The 7625-nt window shown below is 49.2% G+C and overlaps 1 long non-coding RNA gene across 1 annotated transcript; it reads left to right on the forward strand.

Moving 5' to 3' along the window:
• The first annotated feature begins 354 nt into the window (after nucleotides 1-354).
• On the forward strand, nucleotides 355-786 carry LOC146698230 (uncharacterized). The gene is made up of 2 exons (XR_014922893.1): nucleotides 355-573; nucleotides 653-786. It is a non-coding gene; the product is annotated as an uncharacterized LOC146698230 (long non-coding RNA).
• Nucleotides 787-7625: the final 6839 nt, after the last annotated feature.

Raw genomic sequence — 7625 nt, forward strand, 5'->3', positions numbered from 1 at the left:
AAAGTTAGAGGGCTCATTTCTGTTACTGTAGCAGTCCACAAGCCAGGAGCTTAAAGCCAAGATGTTTTCATAACCCTACGTCCCCATCTTCCCTTAGTCCAGGTTATACAAGTTTATGACCCTTGGATGAGCTGTGGAGCATAGGTTGATGATGCCAGGCTGAGCTGTTGCTGTTATTCCTTCCACCAGACAGCACGGCTGTGCAAACACAGAGGCAAATGTTATTTCCTCAGAGACTAAAGCACAGGCCAATAATATGTGCCAGAGAAATTAATCATAAATATTACTCAGATTTTGGAGGTTTTGATTTAAAGGTGGCAGGGCTTTAACCTTTTAATAAGATTGTTTTTGTCATGGTCCCCGTGCCTGCTCGGCTGGCCCTGTGTGGCTACATGTTATGTTTTGTCTTTTCTCTCTCTCCTCTCTCTCTGCTCGCTGCCTGGGCGGAGCTCATTGTGAGCTCCCGGCCTCCACCACCTGTAGGCAATCACCTGTGGCTCCTCACCTTGTTTGCTCCCGCTACTTAAGGCAGTGACTGAGAGCACCTCGCCGCTGGACTATTGAATAACGCTCGTCAGTGCTACTTTAGCCTCAGCCAGTTTTGAGCTCTGTCCGTGAAAGTTCCGTGCTAACCCTTGTTCTCTGTATGCAGATTTCTCGTGTTTGGTTTGGAGACTCTGGACGCTTTTCCCGACCCCGCTCTGCACCCCTGGGAACCCTGGCCCCCTTCTCCTTCACCTGTATATAGTGCACCTGGAGTGTGTAAATAAACCTGTTTTTCTGAGATTTCAGTCTGCGCCGAGTCCTCCCTGCTCCTCCGTGACAGAATAGTCCAGCCACCATGGACTCAGCGGACTCTGCTTCCTCGGCCCCGGCCCCGATTACCTTGGAGGAGCTACTACACCGGCACGAGCAGATGTTAGTCCGGCTCAGTGGAGAGGTGGCCGCCTTGGCTCTGGCCGTCGCCCAACGAACACCACTAGAGGCGAGCCCCCCCGAGGCGAGCCCCCCGGAGCGCCCAGCCTCTGCCTCATCTCCTCAGGTAACATCAGGCTTTGCTGCAAGCGCTGCTGCACCACCTCTCTCCTCTGTGTCTTTGGATAAGCTGTTGCCCACACCTGAGGCATTCACGGGGGAGCTGGGGAAGTGCGCGGGGTTTTTGATGCAGTGCGCTATGCATTTTCGCCAATTGCCACATGTCTTTTCTAGCGATGAGGTCAAGATCGCCTATTTCGTTCAGCTGTTACGTGACCGTGCTTTGACCTGGGCGCAGGCTCAACTTCAAGCAAACCCTGTAATTACGTATGCTGACTTCCTTTCCAAGTTTAAGGCTGTGTTTGATAAGGGCTCCAGCACAGAAGCCGCCGGTCACCGCTTACTCAACCTTAAACAAGGTAAGCGCAGCATGGCTGATTATTCTGTTGATTTTTGGACCCTGGCAGCGCAAACAAAGTGGGGGCAGGAGGCATTAAGGACCACGTTACTAAACAACATCAACGACGACCTAAAGGACGAATTAATGATGCGTGAACTCCCTCAATCTCTGGAGGCTGTTATGTCGCTGTGTATTCAGGTGGATGATCGGCTGCGTGCGCGCCAGAGCGTGTGGAGGCACGCACCGCGGGAGCCGCGGGCAACAAGAGACCCTTCCCCCGAGTCACGAGGAGCCCGTGAGTACAGCGGGGGCGAGGAAGGAGAGCAGCCGATGCAGATAGGACGCTCCCGCCTTTCACCCGCGGAACGTCAGCGTCGGTTCTCCGCTGGTGAGTGCCTGTATTGCGGCCGTAAGGGTCACTTTATCTCCACCTGCCCGGCTCTGGCAAAAGAGCGCGCCCACCAGTAATGGAGAGGGTACTGGTGGGCGACCTGTCTGGTAAACACTCCCATCCACGTTTAACATTGCCCGCAAAGCTCATGATACAGACAGCGATTCACCCTCTTTCTGCATTAATAGACTCTGGTGCTGAGCAGAGCTTCATTGATATCTCACTAGCCACAAAGCTGAACGTTGCTACCACAGCTTTGCCTAATCCGCTCCGTGTGTCTGCCTTATCAGGCCAACGTTTGCCAGACATCACTCATATTACTGAACCCTTGTCTCTCACACTCTCCGGTAACCATACTGAAAGGATTAGCTTCTTCGTGTTCAAGACACCGTTTGCACCACTTGTGTTAGGTTACCCCTGGTTGGTGCAACATAACCCCCAGATAGACTGGAAGAAAGAGCGTGTTACGGGGTGGAGTGTGGAATGCCACATGAACTGTCTTAAAACTGCCACCCCCCCGGTCACTCGGCTAACCACAGTTGAGCCCACAGAGGAGTGCGATTTGTCCGCTGTTCCCTTTGTCTATCACGACCTGGCAGCAGTATTCAGCAAGGACAAAGCAAAAATGCTCCCCCCCCACAGGCCCTACGACTGTGCCATTGACCTCCTCCCGGGGGCGCCGCTTCCCTCTGGCCGCTTGTATAGTCTCACCCAACCTGAGAGAGAGACAATGGAGAAATACATCACCGACTCGCTGGCCGCGGGCATTATGCGGTCCTCTTCTTCTCCTGTGGGTGCGGGGGTTTTTTTTGTCAGCAAGAAAGACAAAACCCTCCGGCCGTGTATAGACTATCGTGGCCTCAACAGAATCACGATCAAAAACAAATACCCGCTGCCCCTTCTCTCCTCTGCCTTTGAACTACTTCAAGGGGCTACAGTGTTCACCAAACTCGATCTGAGAAACGCTTACCACCTAGTGAGGATTCGAAAGGGAGACAAGTGGAAGACGGCATTCAATACACATCTTGGTCATTTTGAGTATTTGGTAATGCCCTTCGGTCTGACGAACGCCCCTGCTGTTTTCCAAGCGCTAGTCAATGATGTCCTCAGGGATTTTATTAACCGCTGTGCTTTTGTCTACCTTGATGACATTCTTGTTTTTTCAAAGACTGTGAAGGAGCACGAAGTCCATGTGAGACAGATTCTCCAGCGCCTGTTGGAGAACAGACTCTTTGTGAAGGCGGAGAAATGTGACTTCCACGTAGACTCAGTGGCGTTCTTGGGGTACATCATCGCTCAAGGTAATCTGAAGCCTGACCCGGCAAAGGTCCAAACAGTCCTAGACTGGCCCAAGCCCCCAAATCGCCTGCAGCTCCAGCGTTTTTTGGGCTTTGCCAATTTCTACAGGCGCTTCATTAAAGATTATAGTAAGATCGCATTGCCTCTCACAAGACTTACTTCCCCGAAGGTGTCGTTTCAGTGGGACCCGCCAGCCCAGGAGGCGTTCGCCTGCCTAAAGGAAAGGTTTGCCACCGCTCCTATCCTTCAACAGCCTGACCTCAACCAACAGTTCGTGGTGGAGGTGGATGCGTCGGAGACGGGGGTTGGGGCAGTCCTGTCTCAGCGCTTTAAAGGTAAACTCCACCCGTGTGCCTTCTTCTCTCGCCGCCTCACACCAGCGGAGCGGAATTACGACATCGGGGACCGAGAGCTGCTGGCTGTGAAACTCTCACTAGAGGAATGGAGGCACTGGCTAGAGGGCGCTGAGCATCCCTTTATTGTATGGACAGACCACAAAAACCTGGAGTACATCCGGTCAGCGAAGCGTCTCAACTCCTGGCAGGCCAGGTGGGCTCTGTTTTTCTCACGGTTTGACTTGTCTCTCACCTACAGGCCCGGGTCACGAAACGTAAAACCTGACGCCCTTTCCCGGCTGTTCACCGTTACGGAGAAAGACCCTGACCCTGAGCCCATCCTCCCCTCCTCCTGCGTGTTCGGAGCAGTCACTTGGGCAATTGAATCCCAAATCCTCGAGGCGCAAGTCACCGAACCCGACCCAGGGACGGGCCCACCAGGGCGGCTTTATGTTCCCACGTCCGTCAGGTCACGTGTTCTCCAGTGGGGTCACACCGCCCGCTTTTCCTGCCACCCTGGACTTCATCGCACGATCTCCTTCTTGCAACGTTACTTCTGGTGGCCCTCCCTGATAAAAGACACTAGAGACTATGTGACCGCCTGTCCCATGTGCGCTCAAAACAAGCGTCCCAACCAACCGCCGTCCGGGTTGCTCCAGCCTCTCCCCACTCCTGGCCGGCCCTGGTCCCACATCGCCCTGGACTTCGTCACGGGGCTGCCGTCCTCTTCAGGTAACACAGTAATACTAACCATTGTGGACCGTTTTTCTAAGGCTGCACATTTTGTTGCCCTCACAAAGCTCCCGACCGCACTGGAGACTGCTCAACTGCTCACGGCACATGTGTTTAGGCTGCACGGCATCCCTGACGACATTGTGTCCGACAGAGGCCCTCAGTTCACCTCGCGGGTTTGGAAAGAGTTCTGCACGACCCTGGGCGCAAAGGTTAGTCTTTCATCTGGTTTTCACCCTCAGACCAACGGACAGACGGAGCGTGCCAACCAGGAGCTGGAAGCTGCCCTTCGCTGTGTTGTCTCCCACAATCAAGGCACCTGGAGCGACCAGTTACCGTGGATTGAGTACGCTCATAACAGCCTCACGTCGTCCGCCACGGGAATGTCGCCGTTCGAGGCTTCTCTGGGGTACCAACCGCCGCTGTTTCCTGCTCTTGAAGGCGAGCATGCGGTCCCCTCTCTGCAACACCACCTCCGAAGGTGCCGTCGGGCCTGGCGTACTACCAGAGCGGCCCTGCTCCGAACTAAGGAGCGAAACAAGGCCCTCGCTGATCGCCGTCGGACCCCTGCCCCTGCATACGCCGCGGGTCAGAAGGTATGGCTGTCCACTCGCTTTGTGCCTATTCGCGCTGAGTCTAAGAAACTGGCGCCCACCTTCCTTGGGCCTTTTGAAATTGACTCTGTTGTCAACCCGGTGTCTGTTCGCCTGAAGCTGCCGCGCAATATGCGCATACACAACGTCTTCCACGTCTCTCAGGTCAAGCCCGTGCTCTCCAGCCCGCTGTGCCCCCCTCTTAGGGCCCCTCCGCCCGCCCAGCTTGTGGATGGTCAGCTCTTACATGATGCTAAGTTGAACCAGCCTAATCTTTAGTGTTGCACTGGGACTGTCCTTCGTTTTCTCAATTTATTTGGCATTTTCATGATATTATTCTTAGGCGATAGGCAAAATAAAAGATGGACATAGGCACCACGACATAACCCTCTGGTTAGCCTACTGCTACATCTTTAAGTACGAGAGAGCACCATTGTCTTTTTGACTGTTTCTAAGACCATTTAACCACATTAACAACTTTACAGACATTGCTTAACTATACCTGAGCAGAAATGACCAAATGTTAGACTGTATATTTGAGAACAGATCACAAAGTCCTGTCTACCAAGCTTCATCTTCATCTCTGGCTGTTGGACCTTTATTAGCTACTATATATCCAATTTTCCACCCTCTGGATTCTGACAGAAGCAATCCTGAGTATGTATAAACAGTTTATTGCAGTATCTTTAACAGTGCAGGGGATAAATAGACTGATATCAATGCTCGATCGATAAAAGGAGTAAAGAAGGAACAGTTATTATAATCAGCTAAGGTGCTATATGATGAAATACAGAGTTGATGTGATTGAAATATTGGTGTTCCTAATTTCGATTAACTTTTACTGTGTAAACAAAACAAAAAATATTTACATTTACAAACATTTACAAACATTTACTCATTAGCTTCTAAACCTGCAGCTTATGTTAGATTCAATAAGTGGGGCAAATTAGTGTAAAGACAGAACGGTCAGAATGATTAAAAGAAGGATCTGCTAATGCTTATTTTCAATAGGGGCTAATGCACTCCACCAAGAGAAGCACAAAAGAAAAACAATTAGATCAAATTTAACAAATAAAATAACACGGATCAGTTATTCCACCATATAAACCTGAAAACCATGCAAAAATGAAGCTTTAGGAATTGTAGCAGACAAAATCTGACCCAGCTGCGTGATAATGAGGTTACCAGTTCCAAGACGTAACTGTGCACATCACTTTTTTTTAGCCCCAGCAGATTGATTAAGGCTGCAGGTTTTTATTAAAGTCAGTATCAGTATTGTGACATTCAGAGACTAATCGCACACACTTTGGATTCATCCGAGACTCATCCATTGATGCACATTCATTGCTGCACTAAGTATGACCTTAAACCAGGAAATTGTCTGCTGGGAAAGAAAACTAAGGTCCATTTTCCCATTTACACTTCTATGCATCCTGAAATCTTTCACAACCAGAGGAGCTTCACCCCGCTGGTTGTGTCTCAGATCTGACTCTTGACTTGTAAAATAGGGTCAAAATGGGTGAACAGGTGCACAGCAGCTTGAGGGATGATAAAAACAGAGCAGGCAGACAAACTTTCGGAGTGTTTTGTGTAACGGCTGTGTCCACTTTTATCCGGTTTTTGGCCTTCTGGAGATATCATGAGGGTGCAGAGTCTGATTGTGTCCCCAACCCAAGATATTCCTAGTCAACTTGTAGTTGATGGTTAAACATAATCGTAACGTTAACAATGTTTTATTTTGTAATAATTAGCTGCCTTCTAGTAAAAAAATACCAAAGTCATTCTTCCAGACGACGCCATTTAAGGTAAAACATCAGTGCAGCGAGTGTGGAGCAGAGTTCACCAGATGAACGTTATCAGTCAGGAGGATAAACAAAGAGACAAGCTTAAGTCCGGTTAGATGGACTTCTCCATCTCTCAGCTGATAAGAAAGATGGGAGTGGAGGCGGCTGCGATCATTACACACATGAACTCCCCATCCCACCAGGGAAGTAAGGACGAACACTTGGAGTTTAGTGATTTCAATAGGAGGCATGCACTGTGTTTTGCAATTTTATTCAGAAGTACTCGTGACATGTCACAATTTGACCCTTACTTTGGACTTTATGAAGGCAAGAGGTGCCATGACGATAGAAATATGGCGCCTCAAATGCTTTGTGTGGCTTTAAGAACACTGAGCAGGTAGAGAAATTTACTAAAATGAATGACAATTTAACAAAAGTAAAATCACACCTAACTGCAGACATTGCTGTGCTCTGTTTCTGAAAACTTTGTTCTGAGGCACTAATTTGAACATTTGCGTAGTCTGCTGTTTATTCAGAAGAAACGGTTGTCCATTTCTTGTTGTTTTACATCTTGCAGCCAAAGTGGGTTGCCTAAAGCTTAAAGTAAGCAAACTGCATGTTGGGTAGCAATTAAATGCACATTAGCTGACAGATATTTGTTTACACCAGCTGTTAGCCTTGTGAAGACAGAATTTCAGCTTCCACATATAAACACAGATGAGCAGGTTGGTTATCTCACTTTCCATCAGGTTAGCCATCCATGGATCCAAATAAATCGCCTCTCCATCACACACTGAAGGAGGTCTCAAACATGTCTGGATTTGGGACCGTGCTAATAGGACAAGTTTTATAAACAGACAAAGAATTGTGTATTTTGTTTATGCTGAGAAAATAGGCTTAGATGAATTCTGGGTTACGTCCTCATAAACTGAGCTTAGGATAGCCCAAACCAGCCCAGTGTGTCTGACTGTATTCTCTAAATTGTTCCAGTACAAATAAATCAGCTACAACTTCCTACTTCTCACAGTGGAAATGTGCGTGTGTTGTTTGCTTCTACTCTTTGCTGAGTTACCTCCTTGTTGTTTACCTTGAGATGAAGTACTGAGTGCCGGGTCA

This window comes from Copadichromis virginalis, linkage group LG11, assembly GCF_057382275.1.
Source record: "Copadichromis virginalis isolate Kocher_CV1m ecotype Utaka linkage group LG11, C_Virginalis_male_GT1.1, whole genome shotgun sequence".
In the NCBI taxonomy this organism is placed as follows: domain Eukaryota; kingdom Metazoa; phylum Chordata; class Actinopteri; order Cichliformes; family Cichlidae; genus Copadichromis; species Copadichromis virginalis.